Source organism: Heptranchias perlo, chromosome 8 (assembly GCF_035084215.1).
Source record: "Heptranchias perlo isolate sHepPer1 chromosome 8, sHepPer1.hap1, whole genome shotgun sequence".
NCBI lineage: Eukaryota > Metazoa > Chordata > Chondrichthyes > Hexanchiformes > Hexanchidae > Heptranchias > Heptranchias perlo.
In genome coordinates, this window is record NC_090332.1 from 90,066,074 (window position 1) to 90,089,603 (window position 23,530).

Here is a 23,530-nt window from a genome sequence, read left to right on the forward strand (position 1 = left end):
AGGCTGACGCTTGTGACAGAGTAGGGTTGAGATGATCCTTCCATAATATTGCGATTATAAAACCTACAGACATGTTTTAAAACTGATACACTGCTAAGTTTGCCGTGGAATGGAATACAGAATTTACCGGTTTTAACAGACTTGGCAACGGTGTGCGATTCCGTTGCTCAATGATGAAAATGCAGTGGTTTGAAAAGCCTTGGTGTAAGTACAGTTGGTTATTTGGAAGTCAAAGTTAACCTCTTGCAGAGAAGGTAGCTCTTTTTTTAAAAGCTGTTTTTAGTGCTGCGAACTTTTTTTTTCTCTCCTTATCTTTGAGCAGCAGCAGCTGGACCGAGTCTTAACTTCCTTTCGCTGAACAACCCTCAGAGGCAGTAAGTAGCCTGCTGAGAGAGGGGGAAACCGAACGCACTGTGTGCTAGTTCGGCCAAGAACTTTAGCACAAGGGTCCGCGTTACTGCAGGGAAAGCAAACACTACGCACCTGCAGAACTCTCAAACTCTAGAGTTTTGGAAATCTCATCAACAAAAAGCATCTGGAGGGCATGGTCTCAGGATAAGGGGTCGGCCATTCAAGACTGAGATGAGGAGGAATTTCTTCACTCAGAGAGTTGTGAATCTTTGGAATTCTCTACCCCAGAGGGCTGTGGATGCTGAGTCGTTGAGTATATTCAAGGCTGAGATCGATAGATTTTTGGACTCCAGGCGAATGAAGGGATACGGGGGATCGGGCAGGAAAGTGGAGTTGAGGTTGAAGATCAGCAATGAACTGATTGAATGGCGGAGCAGACTCGATGGCCTACTCCTGCTCCTATTTCTTGTGTTCATCAGGGCACAGGGTGCTGATAAACAATTTTTGTCATAAAATGAATCATAAAAATAATACAGCACAGAAGAGGCCATTCGGTCCATTGTGCCTGTGCCGGCTCATTGAAAGAACTGTCCAATCAGTCCCACTCCCCTGTCCTTTCGCCATAGCCCCCTTCAAGTATTTATCCAATTCCCTTTTGAAAGTTATTATTGAATCTGCTTCCACTGCCCTTTCAGGCAGCGCATTCCAGATCAGAACAACTCGCTGTGTAAAAAACTTCTAAAAAATTGTCCTCGAGTTGCCTCTGGTTCTTTTGCCAATTACCTTAAATCTGTGTCCTCTGGTTACCGACCCTCCTGCCACTGGAAACAGTTTCTCTTTATTTACTCTACCAAAATCCTTCATGATTTTGAACACCTCGATTAAATCTCCCCTTAACCTTCTCTGCTCTAAGGAGAACAACCCCAGCTTCTCCAGTCTCTCATCTAATGATTGAGAGTCCTTTTCAAAAAGTATTTGACTTTTTGATATTATAATCTTGACTCTATCGTTTTTTCTGAAAGGTTTAAGTAGTTTTACTTTTTTTAATAGCTAACATTTGTCTGCACGGTGCTGCTGTGGTTAAATGATGGACCCAGAGAGATGCCAGCCGTCCTCACATTCTCCGCAGTGTTGTGAAATTACCTAGAAACAATTGAAGAAAAACTGTAACCAATAGCTTTATAAATGTGAGTGGGAGGAAGGGAAAGGCAAGTTAGAATGCCTTTGTTTTAGAAAAAAGTGTTTCTAAAGATTCTGCTGATGAACCAATTTAAATTATATGAAACATTTACAAAATCTTTGGAATTATAACTACAGTGAAAATGTCAGACTGAATCCATTCTCTGTGAACCTGCTTGCAACCACATTCACTCACCATTTTAGTATTGAACCCTGTCAGAACTGTTTCTGCTTTTGCCATCAACAACTAGTCCGTCCCCTTCACTAGCTAGTTGGCCAATGTTTCACCTGGTAGTGAATTACCACATTTATTGTCTGCCCGTGGCTCAGTGGGTAACTCTCTCGCCTCTGAGACAGAAGGTTGTGGGGTCCAGTCCCACTCCAGAGACTGGACACAGACTCTAGACTGACACTCCCAGTGCAGTACTGAGGGAGTGCTGCACTGTCAGAGGTGCTGTCTTTCAGATGAGACGTTAAACCCAGGCCCCCGTCTGCCCTCTCGGGTGGACGTAAAAGATCCCATGGCACTATTTTGAAGAAGAGCAGGGGAGTTCTCACTGGTGTCCTGGCCAATATTTATCTCTCAACCAGTGTCACTAAAACAGATGATCTGGTCATTATCACATTGTTTGTGGGGTCTTGCTGTGCGCAAAATTGGCTGCCTTGTTTTCTACATTACAACAGTGACTGCACTTCAAAAGTACGTCATTGGCTGTAAAGCGCTTTGGGGTGTCCTGAGGTTGTGAAAGGTGCCATATAAATAAAATCCTTCTTTCTTGGTAAAAGAGGTGAGTGAGTGAACTTGGAGCATAGTTTTGAATGAGCTGAAGTTTTCGGAGGGGGGAGGTTAGGAGGCCTGGCGAGCACTGGAATAGTCAAGTCTGGAGACTTTGGGGTGCCCCAGAGTAGGGTTAGTTTAAAATCAGCCGGGCTGTGTTGAGGGAATTCCACCATTAAACAGTTTGCTATGATTGTTTGTCAAAGTTTGATCAGCTCTTAACCTATTGATGTTGGTGCTCTCATTGTGGAGCAAGCTGGTTTAGTGAGATAGCTGAGCCCATTACTGTAGGCGGTTACAATAGAGACAGTGGTAGGCTGGCTTAATATCTACATTTCTCTTTGATTATTCAACTCTGATATTTTTAGCCATTCTAATTCCATTTATTTGAAATACATAAAAGTTTTAATACACATTCCAGGAAAATAAACCGTGTACAAAGTAACAGAACAAAACAAACAAGAGCCGAGATAATTGAACTGAAGGGCTTGTAGTTAATTGCATACCTCCATGACTGAACAAGCACTGAGTAAGCAAGTGATTCCTAGTAATGAGCATCACCACCAGCTCCTGAACAGTGTGTCGACTGACTGATACAAAACTGTGCAGTCGGGCTAAAATTTCAGATATTCAGAAAAAGAATGATAGAAAAGTTGGGAGTAAAGTGTGTGTGAGTGAGTGTGACAATCGAAATCTCTCTTAATAAGCTTTGATTGTTCACAATATATATAATTTGCATCTTTCACAAAGATAGTAGAGAGCTCCTAAAATCCAGTGCACTAGATTGAGAAATAACTTTTAAAAACATTTTGAAATGTGAATTTTTGGGTTCGGCTTTTCTGTATTTGCCTGACTGCCTGACTGGGTGGGTGGGGTTGGTTAATTATGTTAGTCCTTGCAAGGAGGGGAGGGGAATGGGGGGTGCGAGAGGAGAGGTATGGATGTGGGGGAGGTGTGCGGGAGTACACTGGTTAAAGGGGACATGCGAGGGGGAGGGGAGGGGTGCAGGTGGGAAGGGAGGGTGAGGGGGAGCGGAGTGTGGAGGGATGTGGGGGGGGGGGAAGAGAGGAGTGTGGAGGTGGGAGAGGGTGTGGGGGTGGGGAGTGAGGATGAGGGTGGGGAGGGGAGGGGAAGGTGTGGGGGTGGAGTGATGTGGAGGGGTGGGGAGGGGATTGTGCGGGTGAGGGGTGAGGAGGGGTGCGTGGGAGGGGTGAGGAGGGGAGCGGGGGAGGAGTGAGGAGGGGAGCGAGGGGGGAGGAGTGAGGAGGGGAGCGGGGGAGGGTGAGGAGGGGAGCAGGGGGAGGGGTGAGGAGGGGAGCGGGGAGGGGTGAGGAGGGGAGCGGGGGAGGGGTGAGGAGGGGAGCGGGGGAGGGGTGAGGAGGGGAGCGGGGGAGGGGTGAGGAGGGGAGCGGGGAGGGGTGAGGAGGGAGCGGGGGAGGAGTGAGGAGGGGAGCGGGGGAGGAGTGAGGAGGGGAGCGGGGAGGAGTGAGGAGGGGAGCGGGGGAGGGGAGCGGGTGCGGGGGGAGGGGTGCGGGGGAGGAGTGAGGAGGGGAGGGGAGCGGGGGAGGAGTGAGGAGGGGAGGGGAGCGGGGGAGGAGTGAGGAGTGAGGAGGGGAGCGGGGGAGGAGTGAGGAGGGGAGCGGGGGAGGAGTGAGGAGGGGAGCGGGGGAGGAGTGAGGAGGGGAGCGGGGGAGGAGTGAGGAGGGGAGCGGGGGAGGGGTGAGGAGGGGAGCGGGGGAGGGGTGAGGAGGGGAGCGGGGGAGGGGTGAGGAGGGGAGCGGGGGAGGAGTGAGGAGGGGAGCGGGGGAGGGGTGAGGAGGGGAGCGGGGGAGGGGTGAGGAGTGAGGAGGGGAGCGGGGGAGGGGTGAGGAGGGGAGCGGGGGAGGGGTGAGGAGGGGAGCGGGGGAGGGGTGAGGAGTGGAGCGGGGGAGGGGTGAGGAGTGGAGCGGGGAGGGGTGAGGAGGGGTGCGTGGGAGGAGTGAGGAGGGGTGCGTGGGAGGAGTGGGGAGGGGTGCGGGGGAGGAGGAGGAGGGCGCGGGGGAGGAGGGCGCGGGGGAGGCTGATGAACCTGGCGAGACTGGGAATACATAATCTTTTGAGAAGCAAAATCTCAATATTTGTGAAGACTCTTTTAGTCATCGAGTCTGTTTGTGGTTTTTCAGTCCAGTTTGAGCAGATTCCTACAGAGCAGCCCATTGAGCAGCAACAGGCCGTTAGTTACAAACCCTTATTATCTAAGTCCCACCCAGTGACCTTTTCTGACTAAAGATGAGCTGCACTTGTTGTCTGTTTTTCTGGCTAGTGTTTTTTGGAGGAGGGAGTGGGATTTTTCCCTTGCATCTGATTCACGAATATTTAACAATGTTTCTGTTGGGGAATTTCTTGTTCCAGGTTATGTATCATTTGAAGTATATTTTGATGGTACACTTTGTACTGTTAAAGTTGCTGCTAAATCGAAGATGGTGTTGCCCATGGGCCTACGGCTCATGTGAAAGCTGTAGGTGTTCACTCCCCTCGCCCAGATGCTTCAAATTTAGGCACTGTTTATAAATGCGGCATTAATTTCCTGCTTTACACAAGCATGATCTAGGTCATTGCTGAGATTTTTTTGTTAGTTATTTCAAATATATTCCATAAAATTGCAGTACATCTACTTATGGGGTGATCCAATTGAGGTGTTTAAGATATTTAAAGGAGTTGATAGGGTGGATAGAGAGAAACTATTTCCTCTGGTGGGGGGGACTAGCAGAGAGTCCAGATCAAGGGGGGCATAACCTTAAATTTAGAGCTCGGCCGTTCAGGGGTGATGTCAGGAAACATTTCGTCACACAAAGGGGAGTGGGAATCTGGAACTCTCTTCCCCTCCCACCCCCTGCAAATAGCTGTTGAGGCTGGGGGGGTCAATTGATAATTTCACAGCTGAGATTGACAGGTTTTTGTTGGGTGAGGGGATTAAGGGTTACGGAACCAAGACGGGTTTTCGGAGTTAAGGTACAGATCAGCCATGATCCATTGGAATGGCGGAACAGGCTCGAGGGGCTGAATGGCCTCCTCAGCTGTATTTAAATGTTATCAAAAACACCTATATAAATTTTGCCACTCCGTAATCTTCTGTGCAAGTTAATTTTGAGGATTTTTTCCCCCCCCCACCATTCCATGAAAATATAATTTTTAAGATCACCCAAATTTTCTTCAGCCACTTTGTCAGTCGTACGGTTGTAGCTTGCTAGGTGCAGTGTGCAATGTACAGCGCTGTAGAACATGCTAGGTGGTTGTCTAGAGGGGATTCAGCACTCATTGCTAATGATGGATACCGTTGGGGGGGCCTGACTGCTGATATTTGAGGGAACAAATCCGACTCGTCCTGAATAACGACCTCCGTCTGGGCACAGGAGATTTTATGAAGAGGGAAAATGTTGTAAAGTAACATCAACAGTGAGCAGACATTGGCCGTTGTCTTTTGTATTAAGAGAAAATAGACAGGACTGATATCACTGACCCACCCCCCATGTCCCATGTGCCCCCCCCCAGAGGGTCCCTAGTGGAAAGCCCTCTGCACCCACAACAGCTGAAGGCAATACAATGTTTTAAATGGTCTACTGATGGGGAAGGGGTGATTTAGAGAGTGGGCGGGGGTGGTGTAGGAGAGTTTTTCTGTCTAACATTCCCCCCCCCCTCCCGCCCCAATAATGCCGCCACTGTATGACATTGGACAAATTATAAAATAAATTGCTTCAGATTTCTGAACTGACTTGATTAGACAAAGGCTGGTGTGTTTCAGTAGTTGCTGAGAGCTGGGCGCTTGCTTTTGTACATTTGGAGGTAAATGTAGATGGCTGAAAGATAGATGAGTGCCAGATGCAGTTTGGCTGAGGTTCAAGCAGCTGGTGTGCTGCGTTTCATTAGCTGGGAGTTTAGCTGTTGACCAGCAGCGAGAAACTGCCACGCAGCTTTAGAAACTGTGCTGTGAGAGCATGAAATCTGCAACAATGTACAGTCGCCTCTTTCTGTGGAGGGACATTTTGCATTTGAAAAGGGCTGGACGTCAAAAACAATCTCCATTTCTCCTTTGTTTTCTCTTTTTCCCCCCCCCCCCCCCCCCCCCTTTCCCCTTTCCTCCTCCTCCTCCCTCCCCCCCCCCCCCCCCCTCCCGGGGGAGGACGGCTTAATAGCCACAAAGCAATGGAGGTTTTCATTCCACAATGAGAGCAGGGTTCACATTCCAGCCTTGACTGACATTTTGCTCCTCGGATTACCATTTGCTATCACTAGAATGGTACAGCACAGAAGGAGGCCATTCGGCCCATCGTGCCTGTGCTGGCTCTTTGAAAGAGCTATCCAATTAGTCCCACTCCCCCCCTGCTCTTTCCCCATAGCCCTGTAAATTTTTCCCCTTCAAGTATTTATCCAATTCTCCTTTTGAAAGTTATTATTGAATCTGCTTCCACCGCCCTTTCAGGCAGTGAATTCCAGATCGGAACAACTCGCTGGGTTAAAAAAAAAATGTCTCCTCATCTCCCCTCTGGTTCTTTTGCCAATCACCTTAAATCTGTGTCCTCTGGTCACCGACCCTCCTGCCACTGGAAACGGTTTCTCCTTATTCACTCTGCCAAAACCCCTCATGATTTTGAACACCTCGATCAAATCTCCCCTTAACCTTCTCTGCTTTGTTCTTAATGTTGCATCAGCTTTGCTTTTATAAACAGTCGGCCAATAAAACACACAAGCCGCAGAAATAGGATTACAGGTTATAAGAAATCTGCATAAATGTGTGACCTACACAACAGATTTTATACTAATTTTATTCCATGTTGCAGAAGGCCCCATAAAGAAAACATTTTCCCTCCTCTTCTCTCCCCCCCCCAATACAAGAAACTAGTGACATACTGAAGATTAAATGGATTTGAAATGTTTGTGAAAGTCCTCTTTTTACATTTGAGATTTTCTGTGGGACTCTGTGTGATACTCTGCTCTGACACTTTTTAAATACATGTTCAAGGATTTATTTTTATCCTGAATTCTGTCATTTGAAATACGAAATAAATGGTGAGTCTTTCTGGATGGTGCAGTGAATAAAGGCACTGCCTGGAGTGACATTGAGCCAGGCAGCAGGAAGATCCCAGCCCCAATCCTTACCCTGGACTGAGCTGATCTCAGAAGTTATGTTAAACTTGTATAGAACCTTGGTTAGACCACACTTGGAGCACTGTACACAGTTCTGGCCTCCATATTCTAAATAGGATATAGAGGCACTGGAGAAGGTGCAAAAAAGATTCACAAGGATGATACCCGAACTGAGAGATTATAACTATCAGGAAAGATTGAACAGGCTGGGGCTCTTTGCTCTAGAAAAGAGAAGACTGAGGGGTGACCCAATAGAGGTCTGTAAGATTATGAAGGGGTTTGATCGGAGATCAGAATAGGGGCCATAAATATAAGATAGTCACTAATAAATCCAATAGGGAATTCAGGAGAAACTTCTTTACCCAGAGAGTGGTGAGAATGTGGAACTCACTACCACAAGGAGTGGTTGAGGCGAATAGTGTAGATACATTTAAGGGGAAGCTGGATAAACACATGAGGGAGAAAGGAATAGAAGGATATGCTGATAGGGTGAGATGAAGTAGGGAGGGAGGAGGCTCGTGTGGAGCATAAACACTGGCATGGACCTGTTGGGCCGAATGGCCTGTCTCTCTGCAGTACGTAGTATAATTGGTAACTGCCTCCCGGAATCTCCGCTCGGAATCATTCAGTAACCGATTAGACTAAACTTTGGAATCTCCCTCCCCTCGGTCAAAGCCCACAGATGACGAATGCCCACTTCAGTGCTTGTGGAACTGTACTGCAACAAGAGTTAGCATCTTCAGGAGGGGGGGAAATAAAAAGTGAATCAGTTATCCACCAATAAATGTCATCAAAAGGACTATATGAATATTTGTCCAGGCCCTCACTACAGGAGTCGATGCTCACCAGCCTTTGCAGCTTTGGTAGGAGTTCACTCAGCTGCCACACAGACTCTCGGCTCAAACCGGCGCTCCCCCCGGAGAGGCTGCTCCCTCCTCCTTGGACAGATTGTTGGAGCAAATGGAGAGGGGCTTTCAAAGCATCACTCACTCTCCCGCAGAGTAGTGAAAGTGCTAAGTAGGGGAGGGGCAGTGAATGTCAGCACCTTAACCGATGCCAACCACAGGGAACGAGCTGGGCCTGAGTTTGTGCTGGAGTTTGAAACATAGAAAATAGGAGCAAGAGTCGGCCATTCGGCCCTTCGGGCCTGCTCCAACATTCAAAATGATCATGGCTGATCGTTTTTTCCCCATATCCCTTGATCCCTTTACCATTAAGAAATACATCTATTTCCTTCTTGAATACATCTAATGACTTGGCCTCCACTGCCTTCTGTGGTAGAGAATTCCACAGGTTCACCACCCTCTGAGTGAAGTAATTTCTCCTCATCTCGGTTCTAAATGGCATACCCCGTATCCTGAGACTGTGACCCCTGGTTCTGGACTCCCCAGCCATCGGGAACATCCTCCCTGTGTCTAGTCCTGTTAGAATTTTATATTTTTCAATGAGATCACCTCTCATTCTTCTAAACTGGAGTGAATATAGGCCTAGTCGACCCAATCTCTCCTCATACGTCAGTCCTGCCATCCCATTTGCAGCTGGCCCCCTCGGGCTCGAGATCCCAGCAGTCGCCGGCCGCCAGCATCTCCGTGGTCCCCCAGGTGAGCAACCACTGGGGAAGCACCAGGTCAGAGGGATCGAGCTAGTAGACCTTTTAAGGAAAGCACTGTGACTCGATCACTTGGGTTTCAGAAGAATTCACTACAATATCGTGTTTGGAATCAAATCAACACCTTTATTACATTTGCAACTTTGGTGCATAGTTTCTTTAAATTACACCTTCTTAGTCTGCGTTGTCAGAGCGACACTGATGTAGAGGTTGGCTGAATAGTTTCAATATTCTTCAATACAGAATTAAGGGAGTGGTGGAGGGGGGAACGAGGAGCTGTTTCCATCACTGGGAAAAGATTACCCAACTGGGACAGATGCCTTCACTCGCTCTGCAAACGGGAAGGCTTTCTACCAAGCAAATTGTGATCAAGTTTATTCATAAGCAAGTTTCTGTTACAAGTGCTTCTATGTCCAGGCTTATGGTCAAGTGAAGGCCTGAATTTAACCTAAGCTGCCTGGCAGGAGGGACAGGGCGGGGTTTGGGTCTGATACCTGTTGTCCACTCTGTCCAGTTTTACTCTCCCTCTCCATTGCTTTCAGTATAATTGACAGCCGAAGATAGCATGGCCAAAGATCATTCTAGCACATCTACAAAATATACTGCTTCCTTTTTCATCGGGGCTAAAAGGGTTAAATTACGAGGCGAGGTTGCAAAGACTGGGCTTGTATTCCCTCGAGTATAGAAGATTAAGGGGTGAACAAATTGACGGGTTTAAGATGATTAAAGGATTTGATCGGGTCGATAGAGAGAAACTATTTCCTCTGGTGGGGGGAGTCCAGAACAAGGGGGCATAACCCTAAAATTAGAGCCAGGCCGTTCAGGGGTGATGTCAGGAAGCACTTCTTCACACAAAGGGGAGTGGGAATCTGGAACTCTCTTCCCCCAAAAAGCTGTTGAGGCGGGGGGTCAATTGAAAATTTCAAAACTGAGATTGATAGATTTTTGTTAGTCGAGGGGATTAAGGGTTACAGAAACAAGGCGGGTAAATGGAGTTAAGATACAGATCAGCCATGATCTCATTGAATGACAGAACAGGCTCGAGGGGTTGAATGGCCTCCTCCTGTTCCTATATTCATCATGTCCTTCCGGAAACCAATCTACTGCAGTGGAAATGCCTATATTGGACATGCTCAGCAGCAATTGGTTCCAGCCACACACACGGACTGTCCATCATGAATTGGCTCAGACTGTGCCTGGACTCATTATCGAGACGCACTGCAATATCTGTGTAGAATATGCCTACTTTGTACGAGTTAAATTGCCATCAGTATCGAGTGTGTCGTTTCAGTGACCCGGCAATCTTACTGTGGGGCAGTGACAACCTCAGAGTGTAGCTTTCACACATTGGCCAAACGGTGGTGGTTTGTAGCTGCATCAGCCCTTCATACAGGGTAGCAGCGTCCTTCCAGAAAAGGCCGTACACCAGACTGGCAAAGTCACTTTACACGAGAGAGACAGACAGACACACACACACACACACACACACACACACACCACTGTAAGCTCCATTTGTAACTAAGGAGAAACTTCGCCTGTGAATATCGTGCATGTGTGATTCTGCATTGTAAAACCTGGCACACGGTCTAAATGGGATATCTGCATCAACAGAAACTGCCGCAATATAGAAGGGGTGTAAGATGTGACCTCTGTTTTACTGGCTGAAGAAAACTTGGTCCTTGGATCTCCCAGTTCTGATCGTCAGGTCTTCCTGGGTAATTCCCACATGGGTGTCTATTGAATTTGATGGATCAGATGCAACACTCAATTTGCAGGCATCTGTTTGGCTCTTTAAAGTGGGAGCTTTGCCAAACAGCATTTTCCCTCCTGCAGCAGTGGAAAGTATCCCAGGATTGTGTCCGGTGTCTACTCTGAGGACAGTGCTCCAGTCTGGCCTGCAGCCGCGAGAAGCTTGGAATCCCACTTCCAGATTCTGCCCTACTTTGACGTGCTTGGTTTCTACGGGCTGTTGAACAAATGAAGACAAGTGTTAGATGATCTCCCACTACCGTGGTAGAATCTGCCTCGTTCTACGATGGTAGTGCAGAGTTTTCACCTTTCCTGCCCTCTGTAGCTCGATGTTGTTTCTTAAACCAGATAAGCCCACGTAAATCTGTCTCTCCTGCCCCTGCTAGGGGAGCCGTCTCTGCCCCTGCCGGAGAAGAACAGAGGATGTAACTGGTTTTGGGGATTATACGGCAGCTGCACATCCCGCTGGTGAAGAGGCGGTTGGGGTTTTAAGCTGTTGTCCTCATTTACATCCAACAGGTGAGTTAGAGGGTGTAGTGTGCAATTCGCTGGATTAAGGCTGGCCAATATGGAGCCACCCCCAGCTGTCAGCGAGGGGTAAGTGAGGGGTTCCCCGGGGCAGCAATGCGGGGCCTGGAGGAGCTCTCCTGTACTTCCTGGTCCCATAAAAATCATTTCAAATAAACCTTGGTTTGACTCTCTCTTGCTTCAGCAGTTGAATGGAGAATGCACAACATGTAATCCTGACCAGTTCTTTGCTAAAATGGCAATCAGGGTCTTACTTACGTCATTGGACTCGGATTACTAAGGCTACGACCCAAACTTTACGCCCTTACTGCCCCGTTAATATCAATTTCCCCAAGTGAAAATCGTCCCCATTGAGGCCTTGACATATGGGGACAGAATAGCCCACCTTTTAATCTCACCAGCCGTGCTTTGAAGTCACTCGAGATCGAGCATTGTTGATCGTGGTGGTGCTGAATTCTGTTTTGATCTCAAACCTCATGAGAGTTGGGTTTTGCTGCGTGGGGAGGGGGCAGAGAGGGGTGGGGGTGGGGGAGGCAGGATGGGGGGTTGCAGAGGGCAGCGGGTCGGGGGGAGGGACTGGGGAGGAGGGAGGGAGGCAGCGGGGGGACACAGCGGGGGGAGGTTGGGTTGAAAGTCGGCAATGAAATGTGTATTTGCAAAAGTCTCTCTCGTTCCCGTCTCTCCTTTTTTGAATTTGGGGCAATGTTTCCTATTTAAAGCCAGTGTTAGACCCTATCCTGGAGTCCGTGTTCCTTTTAATCTTTCTCTGATCATCATTAGTGCCTCAGTCGTTACATTTAGTGATATCTGCCATTAGCATTTGAAAGAATTCATAAACAGAGATGGTCTGGATTATTGGTGCCTAGATTACCAACTTGAGATTTATTTGATTTATTGCTGCAGCTGAAATGGGTTTGAATGTTCGAGGAACAGTTCTGATCATCTAAACATGTAGTTTGGTAAATGTGTTTTAAATTCTAATTCAGTCACCATAATTATAGTTTACAAAATAGTTAGCATCTTATGAAAATGGCAGCGGGCTGCTCATATATCAGGAGAGTATCAATCTGTATGTTCTTTAACGAGTTAAAAATTTACACGGTGCCTGAAAAACTGCCAGGTTTTTTACTTTTGTAAACCTGTAAATAGTAAGTGAAAATAGTTTACCTTCTGGTTGCAAAGCACTTACAAAAATGGCTTTTATGAAAAATATCAAATGTCTGCAGGCTGTTCCAGTAATGAAGTTAACAGTGGTCGGCCATGCCTCAGTGGGTCCTACTCTCGACTTTTGAGTCAGAAGGTCATGGGCTCGAGCCCTAGTCCAGAGATTTGAGCCCTTAATCCAGGCCGACACTCCCAGTGCAGTCCTGAGGGAGCGCCGCGCTGTCGGAGGGTCAGTCCTGAGGGAGCGCCGCGCTGTCGGAGGGTCAGTCCTGAGGGAGCGCCGCGCTGTCGGAGGGTCAGTCCTGAGGGAGCGCCGCGCTGTCGGAGGGTCAGTCCTGAGGGAGCGCCGCGCTGTCGGAGGGTCAGTCCTGAGGGAGCGCCGCGCTGTCGGAGGGTCAGTCCTGAGGGAGCGCCGCGCTGTCGGAGGGTCAGTCCTGAGGGAGCGCCGCGCTGTCGGAGGGTCAGTCCTGAGGGAGCGCCGCGCTGTCGGAGGGTCAGTCCTGAGGGAGCGCTGCGCTGTCGGAGGGTCAGTCCTGAGGGAGCGCCACGCTGTCGGAGGGTCAGTCCTGAGGGAGCGCCGCACTTTCGGAGATGTCAAGCCCCCTCAGAATCTTATGTTTCAATGAGATCACCTCTCATTCTTCTAAACTCCAGAGAGTATAGGCCCATTCTACTCAACATCTCCTCATAGAACAACCCTCTCATCCCAGGAATTAATCTAGTGAACCTTCGTTGCACTGCCTCTAAGGCAAGTATATCCTTCCTTAGATAAGGAGACCAAAACTGTACGCAGTACTCCAGGTGAGGTCTCACCAAAGCTCTGTACAATTGCAGCAAGACTTCCTTACTCTTGTACTCCAACCCCTTGCATTAAAGGCCAACATGCCATTTGCCTCCCTGCTTGCTGTACCTGCATGCTAACTTTTTCTGTTTGTGCGAGGACACCCAAGTCTTTCTAAACACCAACATTTAATAGTTTTTCACCATTTAAAAAATATTCTGTTTTTCTATTCTTTCTACCAAAGTGAATAACCTCACATTTCCCCACATTATACTCCATCTGCCACCTTCTTGCCCACTCACTTAACCTGTCTATATCCCTTTCCAGACTCTTTGTGTCCTCCTCACAGCTTACTTTCCCACCTAGCTTTGTATCATCAGCAAACTTGGATACATTACACTCAGTCCCTTCATCTAAGTCATTATTATAGATTGTAAATAGCTGAGGCCCGAGCACCGATCCTTGCGGCCCCCACTCATTACATCTCTCCCCAATTTGACCTCAACGTAAAACGAGCTACTGATTCACAATCACCTGCTTTTCAACATCGTACAAAGTTAAGATCTACCCCAATGAGAGCAAAACACTCCAAACTTTCTTACTCTCAAGTGTACACTGAAATTATCACTTCATCTTAGTCTTGTTTTGAGCACTAACCTTCTTGCTTATGTTTCTACTGCTTGTTTATTTAGAAAACACTCTATTTAATCTTGAACTTGAATGCATGTAATTGGCTTATTTAAAGCTGGAAGGGGTACTGTATAGCGTCTGTAAAATGGATTTCAAGTTAGTTAAATCTGGAAACTCGGGACACATTGCACTTGCCAAGTAATCAGGATTTTGGTTCGAAGTAGGTATGGAACCAGCTTTAATCAGTCTGTTGGTTAGCAAGTTGCACTTTTTCTAAGCAGCTTTAAATATTTTTTAAAAGAGGAACCTATGGGAGAGGCAGTCTGAAAAGTGTTTGGAGCAAGATTGTTGTCAGCACTTTGAGAGATCGGCGAGTTTGCACAGTGCTCTTTTCGGTGTGGGAGTTATTTCCTGTTGTTGACTCGAGTTTTTATTTAGAGCCACCTAGTAATTGGGAGACTGTAGGTTTCATTTCTTATGGGAATCTTCCTCCCCCCTTCTCTCTTTCAATTCCCTTGTTTCTCTTCCCAAAGGAAACTTCAGAAGACCAGCATAAGAATGCTACCCCACCCCCACAAGGACAGCTTTTAGTCAACAAAGTTTCTTAGTTAAGAACCAAACACGGCAATGTTTCAGCTAACGGACTGCTCCAAAACCCCTAGAGAGGGGGAAATCTTTAAGTGAGCCTCTATGTTTGTGCTTGCTTCCCCCCTTTAATGGAGGATTACAGAGCCTTGTTGACAGACTTAAGGCTTGGGAAAGAAATGGGGACCCAAAGAAAGCTGATGTTTAGTTCTCTCCTCTTTGGAACCCGGCACATTAGACAAGCTGAGAAGAGAGCTAGCAACTCGGACTATCTCCAGCCTCCACCCGTTCTCCAGAGAAACGTATAGTCTAGGGAAAGAAGCCCAAGTTGGGCCTCCCAGTCTGTGCCTGGCCACCCAGTGACAAAATGTTGCATTGGACCATTCCAATGTTCCCTAACAAACACTTAATTTTCAAAGTTATAAGGATTGGTTACTACCCAACACCTTTTTGGGGGACTAAAGAGAGAAGCATCTATTTCACCAAGTAAAAATTGAGAACGCTAAGTGCCTCGGGACATTTTACTACGTTAAAGGTGCTATAGAAAAGCAAGTTGTTATTGCTTGGGAAGAAAAGCTAGGACTTTCGACTGTTTCGAAGTCCTCAAAGGGTTAAATAAGCGCAGTGTTCACACGCACAGCAATGCCATGCACTAAGTACTGATGTTACATCGACTGTTATCAGTTTTTCACCAGTAAAAGATGATGGTCTTGCAGAGCTTCAGATGGCTGTGATATAATTCCTTCTCGTTGTAATGTTTGAGTATTCCTATATCAATGTGCTTTAGTAGAAGTTGTTGAACGGTTTGAAGTTGTGTCCACTTTTTTTCTTAAATATCTGAAATTCTTTGCATGGTTTCTGTCTCTCCGCTCAGCTCCGTTTTCTGCTCTCTTTTTGAATTGGTTCCATATCGCCTTTTCTTGGCTACTTTCTGATTGTCCATTATTCCTTTCCCTTTTGCTGGGACATGATGCAGCAGCAGATTTACAATATATTAGCCCATGTTCTCCCCTGAGACATAAAGGCACATGGATCAGACATGAGAGACTGGAGCCCAGTAAGCATCCTACCTCTGATTGGACAGCGAGGCTGAGCCAGGGCATGTACGAGCTCACTCTTTGCTGCTTCCAAGGGATTGGAAAAGGGGCGGGATCTTTGTCGTCAGGAAAGCAGTACGAGTACTGTGTGGCTGTGTTTACGTCAGCTTTAGTGGGCTGTGCTTATGAATTAAGGCTGCTGTGTAAATCACTACGGGATTTACCCTTGCATAATACTTGGAGCTCCTCGGTGGTGAGGCTACAAACTTTGTGTAGAGCTTTGTCGACAGACTGGGCCACTGACAACATATGGAGCTGAAGTGATTTTGCGTGTGGCACTGATGCTTTACCTGACCTTGGGTGGTAGTTTATGTGGTAAGCTCAGGACTGCTTCAATACCAGAAGGTTTCTCGCTGATTGTTGTTAGTTAGGACAGGTTCTTTATTATAATCTTTCAAAAAGCAAAGATTATAATGTAGCTAATAAAGGAACACATTAAACTGAGAGTGGATCTAACATTTGTGAAAGTGCGGTGAAGAACGTATGTGTGCTTTAAGATTCTAGTAAGAAAGCCAACAGAACGTACTAGTACAGTGTGGTATAACCACCAGTGTCAAGAGACAGTTGTTGTACATTAAATGCTTGCAAGCAAGCAACTTTTTCCGGATTGAAGGTGCCGAGGTCTGTAGCTCCTTATCTTTCAAAGCCCACGTGTTGGGGGCTTTAAGTAATGTTCACAGCAGCAGATTTCTAGTATTGCACAAATGGACAAACTCCCAGCCCCGGGAGTGGAGGGCAGCTCTCCGGTTTCGTTTGGAGGCCCGGGGGCTGCGTCCCCCTCCCTTTGTCTTTTATATAACTTGTAATTTTTGGAGTGGTGTAAAAATGTGATTCATTTGAACGCTGTGGGTTTTTTTACTGCTGACTGGTGACATTGCTTTGCCAGGAAAATTTAAAATCACCGAGCCATTAGCTTGTCTGATCTTGAACCTGTGTTTTTTTTTAAAATGTTGGTGTTTTGGTTACTGTTGGTGGATAAATGGGCAACGTTAGTTAAATGTAACTTGCTAAGTAACATTTGTCACTGTTTCCATGTACAGTATACACAAAAGGGAGCAGTGTCTTGCCAAAAGAGTGATGTTACTCTCCGTTCAGGAGACTTTTTGGAGAGTGATAAATTTGGCACTCCGGAGTCATTCGGCTTCTACATCATGCATGAAAATATTATTAATAATTCCACTTAAAGGGGCACACTTTCATGGAAGTGTTTGGCAAACCTTACATTTGCAGTCAATACATGTAATGTCAGGATCGAAATGATTCTCTTCTCTCTCCAAAAACAAAAGTTTGACAAACACTTGTTCATGAAGATCGTGCTGCTTTGAAGATTTTAATGTTTTAGCTGTTCTTGGAGTTGGGGTGTTTTGCACTGTGATATAGTTCTGGAACAGCAATCTCAATAGTGGGTCTTGGTTACTGAATAAGGAGGACCTGGAATGAGGATTGAGTACAGCTGGGGGAAAATTGAAAGGCTGATTTGGAAAAAGTGGAATTCCTCTGGCAGAAAGGAAGGGGATTAAAGGAGAGTTTCCGACCGAGTGTGACTTGTAAGAGAATTACTGTATTGTTATCTACAAATGGACGTCATTACCCCCTCGGTGAGTTTTATATTAGGGTCAGTTCCTGGAATAACCTGCTTCAAACGCATCCGTGTGGATCTGGAGCAATTTGTACTGTAATGTGTGAGCTGCCTCAGTGTAAACCTTTGTGTATGACAATACTAATTTTTTTAAGTATATTTAAAACTGTACTTTCACAATTTTCAGTGATGCGAATGAGATGAATGTATTTTGGATGAAAAGATTCAAATCACAGAGACCAGAATCCCCGAAGAGCTTCGGAAGCATCACTTTTACATTGCAACAGTGTCCTTTTTATTGATTTATTGGTGAGACACTGGAATAGATGGATGACTCTGGTGTTCAGTAGCTGCGGGCTGAGAGGGAACGAAAGAGAGGTAGACGTACAAAACGGCCTGGATTTTGCTCTGAGCAAAATCCGGGCGAACGAACGGTGCCAGCCGCTCATTAGATTTTAAATTCGCCCACAAACTATCCAAGGGCTTTTGGGCACCAACCTGCTGTAATGGGGAGCGGAAAAAAACGTTGCAGCGTCCTCTCCTGGGCATCTGTGGGCTGTGTGAGCGGGGCAAGGAGCTGTTTATCCCCATAACCAATCAGATTGAAGAGTGAGAACCAGGCAGCGCAAACTCCAACAGTGAATTCAATATAAAATCAGTTAGAGAAAGCGAAATACAGACTGGGTAAGGAATATTGAATTAAAAGACTGATAAAAGAATCAAAGAAAAAGTAAAAAAACTAGAAATTGTAAAGTTTTTTTTAATGTCCAACAACAATAAAAATTGGAAAGAATGAAATTCCACATTTTTAAAAGTTAATTTTCAGTGTCAGAGAGGTTGATTGGCAGTCATTAAGACTTAACCAGGCCGTTAAAAAGTTAGCTTAGACCTAAAAAACCCAACCTGCCTTTTCCTGTGTAGATTAGTTGGTTTCCAGCTGGGCAGGAGAGCAACTTTGCGCTGGTCCATTCATTCCACCGGGGATCCAGCCGGTGAGCAGTCCTTCCCACGCAGCTTTAGGAGGAACCGAACATCTGGCAGAGCAACTTCTGGATTTGCGTGATTGACTGCGCAAGTGTGCTCGCTGGAAGCCGCTCTTCCGTTTGCCCTGGAATATCGGTGAGACCTGTTAGCTTCATCATTATTTAAAGAGCAAATTCTGGGCCATTAAATATAACGACTGTCTAGTGTGAGAACCACAACAAAAAGCACCCATTGAAAGATGCTGCAATCTCCATACATTTGGTATGAGCGACCTTACCAGGATACTAAACTTTGCACATGGTTGTCATGGTTTTTGATAAGATAAACCTTCAGGCATTTTTTTTTTAAAGTCTGCATCTTTTTCCCTATTTTTTTTGTTGGCCTCTCTATTGGAAAACATGGTTTCCTGCAGGAATTAATTTTCAGCATTATTGTCCAGTATTGAATTAGCCGGGAAATAATGTTCATGATAGCAGATGCAGGAAATGTAACCATTTTGACATAACATAATGATTTTATATTACAGCTCTGCAAATTTTTCATGGACTGACTTGTATGAAGTAATACACGGTGACTTTTGAGGCATATATTTGGTACCATTTTACTTAATTTTGACATGAGGGAGAAGTGAAGAATTGGATCCAATTTCTTAAAACAATGTTTAGTTGCTTTTCTTTTTGAGAATGTATGTCTGAGTGTATTTATAACATGTAGGTAAGTATATAATGTATATCTAGTCTGAGCTCGAGGCGATGGCTTGATTCGCAACATTGTTTTTTGGGAGAGAATGTAAGTCAGAAGCAGTAACTATGCTTTGAGTCTAAAGAGCAGTTGGTATGGAGGGGTTCGGAAGGAGCAATTCGACAGAGGAAGGAGCAAGGTCCAGTTTAAATACTGAGTAAGCCGGGGGTAGCTGTGAGTGCAGAGAAACATTCATCAAACAAGGTAAGCTACAGAGTGAAGGGTGGGGTACTTGGGATTGGCGGTCGGTGTACATTCTGTTTTAGGACTGTGTACGCGCTAGGGAGCAGGTTTGACCAGTTTTAGTTGCTATCGAGCAGTTGTCTTACAGGAATTGTCATGGTTGAAATTAGGCAGAGAGCAAGATGATCTTTCAAATAACAGTAATGCGAGGTTCACCTGTGAGATTGCTTGTACTGCCTTCTGTTCTGATTTGGGTTGTGTAGCAGTCAATATTAAACTCCCATGGCCCCCCTCTCTTTCTCCGCCCCCCCCCCCCCACCATGGCCCCCCTCTCTTTCTCCGCCCACCCCCCCACCACCATGGCCCCTCTCTTTCTTTCTCCTCCCCCCCCCCCCCATGCCCCCCCTCTCTTTCCCCTCCCTATGGCCCCCCTCTCTTTCTCCCCCCCCCCCCCCCCCCCCATGGCCCCCTCTCTTTCTTTTTCCCCCCACTACGGCCCCCCTCTCTTTCTTTCTCTCTCCCCCCCCCCCCCCCCCCCCAATGGCCCCCCTCTCTTCCCGCCCCCCCCCCCCCATGGCCCCCCTCTCTTCCCGCCCCCCCCCCCCCCCCCCCATGGCCCCCCTCTCATTCTTTGCTTCAAACTATCCATATGTTTATTATAGTGGTTACCAGAGTTACACAGAGTGTGGGATTATTTAAAGGGTCTTGTCTTCGGCTTTTTTTAAAGTTGCTTAAAAACCTCAGCAGTTTCTGCTGCCATCTTGGTTACATCCCTCGGCAACTTCTGCTTACAATTGAAAATGGGGGATGCGCCTGTAGCTTTAAATCCACCTCCTGGAGATTTTTAGAGCACTGTTTTATATTAGCACTTTTGGTGAGACTTAGCAGCAATGAATATGAAATTGCAGTTGTAGTGTAAATAGGACTTATGCTTATGTAATTAAAACAATTTTGTTCCTTTTTCGTTTTTTAATTTAAAGTTAAACATGACCCATTTAAAAACAGCAAAACCCTTTCGCAATGAAAAATCAAATTTTAGTTTTGATTTTATGATCTGAATTTGATTTCTCTCTCTCTCTCTCTCTCTCTCTTTATTTTATTTATTTATTTATACACACACTAGTTCTCCCTCCGGAGTTTGGGATATATTAAACTCCCCCTTTCCCCAGCCACAATCCACTCCATCGAACAGACTTGAATTCAGCTTTTATTGGCATGGGACAGTGTGTGCTGTAACTCCATGCGGTGGTGAGACACCGATTTAATCACCTACTCTGCTAAATTCAAGTTGTCAGTAACACCTCTGCTAATTGATACCAAGTAGAAGTGCCCCTTCTCAAGGGGAAGGGGAGATGAAGCTAGTTAAAAGAGAAATTGGGAGTGAGCCACTTGGTTACATAAGGTGGCTTGGCCCATGGAAGAGTCCAATATATTGGTGTCAGTTGGCACATTGAAGTTTGTGTGTAGTTTGATTTGGATTGAGGGACTCGGTGGCACTCTGAGAGGTCCTTTTGGCTTCCAGGACTTGGACTTGGATCTAACCCAGACAGATGAAATAAAATTGTCCAAACTCTGGTTTCATGGCTCCTACGTTAAATGAGCTAGGCTACACTCAACCCAGTCCCAGCTCAGTCTGGTCCAACCACACAAAGCAGTTCAGCGCAGTCTCAGTCGAGAGGTTCTAAGCATGACTGGTGTACGAAACAACAGTTCACGTTGGCGGAATAAAAAGTGAGGTTGAAGTTGAGGCATATTTTGGATATTTACTTCCATCCTGTGTCACACTTGCTCGATGTTGCGATTGGGTGCTTAAAGTAAAAAAGTGGCCCGTTCTTCCTCATTTATCCAACTCGCACGTATATAAATGAATTTTTATCCTGGAGATGCTTTCTATAAGACGTTCATACCAGACAGGATTGTCTTGGACTTCCTTTACGTGGCATAATCTGGTGTTAGTTTCCTTGACTAATGTTCAAAGGGGTCTTTGATATTATATCAGATTGGTTAGTTGCTTTGCATTACTGGAGATCTCTTTGATTTAAATAGCAGGGGTTTCCTATGGTTGAAAGTGCTGATGTGTTCCATTGTTTAAAAAAAATGATGTTGACTGCAGATGTGTGAAGTGTTCATATCTCCCTGTCAACCTCCTGTAAATGTATTTCATCTAATCTGTCCCGTCCTGATTAATTGAATTTATACACTAAGCATTTAATTTGGTGTAGCAATCTCCTACACTAGAAAGTTATGAGATGCTGTTTATTTAATCCAGGATTTCCCACAAGTGTTGGTTTTACAGTTAAAAGCAGGATCTTTGTGACAGCAAAGAAGTTGTCTGAAAGTTGGCAGTCTGGCGAGGTCGTGCATTACTGCTGTGCAAGAAGTTTGTGCTGCAGTGGAAACTGGTAAAAATTCAGCAAAATATCCAGAATCTTATTCATCAGATGGACAGAGATGTTCAAACTAAGTAGAACCACCTTTACTGAGGGCGATTAACCTGTTGGACATTATTCTCATTCTGTTTGTTATACACATATTGTACTTATAGTATCTGCTGTTTACTGTATACACAATAGTAAAATGAAGCACAGTTATTAGTGGGTTTAGTCTGTAAACCTTTATGTGGTAATATCTGCACTTTTTAAAAGAGAATTTTGGTAGTGTGGTGTGTCGCTACATTAAATGGAGCAGATTACTGCAAGTAATTGTTAACCCTGGGATCTATCTCTAAGAGTAGAATACGGAAAGGGGGATAAAGATTTGCTTATGGGAGCAGCTGTTCGATCCTGAGCAAGAAGATGTTATCGACAGCCTTAAAACTATAACATCTTGTGTATGTGGCCTTAATTCTGAGCCCCTCTTTAGTCTGACTGACAATGGCGCAGGCCCTTTTTCCCTGTCAGAATAAGTTTTTAGCTAATACTCTTGTTTCTGCAAAAGAAGTTTTTGTTTGCACAACTTCCGGTTTTCAGAAATTATTTTATCATCTAAGTAATTAACACTGCAATGCCAATATTTAATGTTTCATATTTTTTGTCAGTTGTTCAGTTCTGGTCAATGCTGGAACCAATTGAATGTTATATGTTCTCTGTCTAGATCCTTTTGTTGTTTAAATAGACTTCAGAAGGCACTTTGATAAAGTGCCACGGAGGAGAATCGTTAAAAAATCAAAGCACCTGGTATTAAAGGGAATCTCGCTAAGTGGTTATGGAACTGGGTGGAGTACAAGGAGCAAAAGAGTAGGGGTAAATGGATGTCTTTCTGGATTGATGGGATGTGGGTAGTGGTATAAATAATTTGGGCATTGGCAGAAGAGGAATGAGATTGAAGGAGTGGGATAGCCTCTTGATTTTATCTGTCCTGCTTTGATATAATCAAAAATTACCACTGTCCGACCAGATAATTTTCTTTGTTCATTTGAGATTAGTAAATTGGGTTGAATATCTTTTGTTACTGTCATGGATACTCTAGGGCAAATTAGGGCCTATTCTGCTCGTCTTGTTGTCTCCCCATGGGCCAATATACAGAGCAATTCACTATCTGCGTTGCAACAATTTGGAGTAACTTGCATTTGAAGACGACCAACATTTTGGTCCAGCTGTCATCCAAACTAGCCTTAACAATTAGGATGTAGAGTTGTCTGCAGTCTTGCAGTATTTTGGTACAATTCATATGTAGAGGATGAGTGGACGAGTGGAATTAATTGCACAATACTGGAGTGACAAAATGCTGGATGTGTTACAGTCACAAGTTGTATTAATGTGTCACACTGGAACTTGGGTGGTTTTCTATTTATACAGTAGATAACTTCAGTTCTTATAGTTTGTAAATAAAGTTTAAAGAATAGTTGGACTTTCTTTGTAGTTATGTGTGACATTTCAGAGGAATGCCGATTAGTTTTGGCTGGTGATTTGGTTGTTAAAAGGAACAGCAGCGAGTTTCCCCGCCAATATTTATCCCTCACCCAACACCTAAAAACATAATTATCTGGTCACTATCTCATTGCTGTTAGTGGGATCTTGCTGTGCGCAAATTGGCTGCCGTATTTCCTACATTACAACAGTGCCTACACTTCTAAAGTACTTCATGGGCTGTAAAATGCCATGGGATGTCCTGAGGTCATGAAAGGTGTTACAGAAATGTAAGATTTTCTTTCTTTAATGGCAGTTAAGATTGGGACTTTCTGATGGACCAGACCCAATCAGAGGCTGCAGTTCTTCTTCCTGCCAGATGTTTAACTCTATTGGCTGTTTCCTCGTTGGGATGTTGTATTTTGTACTTTTCTTCCCTCACTTTTTTTTTAGTAAAATTAGACTTGAGACCAGTGTGATTGCAGCAGTCTGAAACTTGATCACACAGATCACCATTGTATAATACCACATGAATTTGCATCCAGAACTCACTGCCACTTGCATCCAATCCTCTACAATATCCTGCTCACCTCTCCTCCTTTTAAGACGCTCCTTAAACT

The 23,530-nt window shown here is 45.4% G+C and overlaps 1 protein-coding gene across 3 annotated transcripts in view; it reads left to right on the top strand.

Annotated features, from left to right (window-relative positions):
- sertad2b (SERTA domain containing 2b) overlaps positions 1–23,530 on the top strand; it is a 75,907-nt gene that overhangs the window by 20,767 nt on the left and 31,610 nt on the right. The window contains exon 1 of one of the 3 annotated variants that reach the window (XM_067989511.1): positions 15,763–15,890. The exons of the other annotated variants lie outside the window; for them this stretch is intronic. The gene's annotated coding sequence lies outside the window, so the exon portion shown is untranslated. Of the gene's footprint in view, positions 1–15,762; positions 15,891–23,530 lie in introns of those variants that run through there. 3 annotated transcript variants of the gene reach the window in all.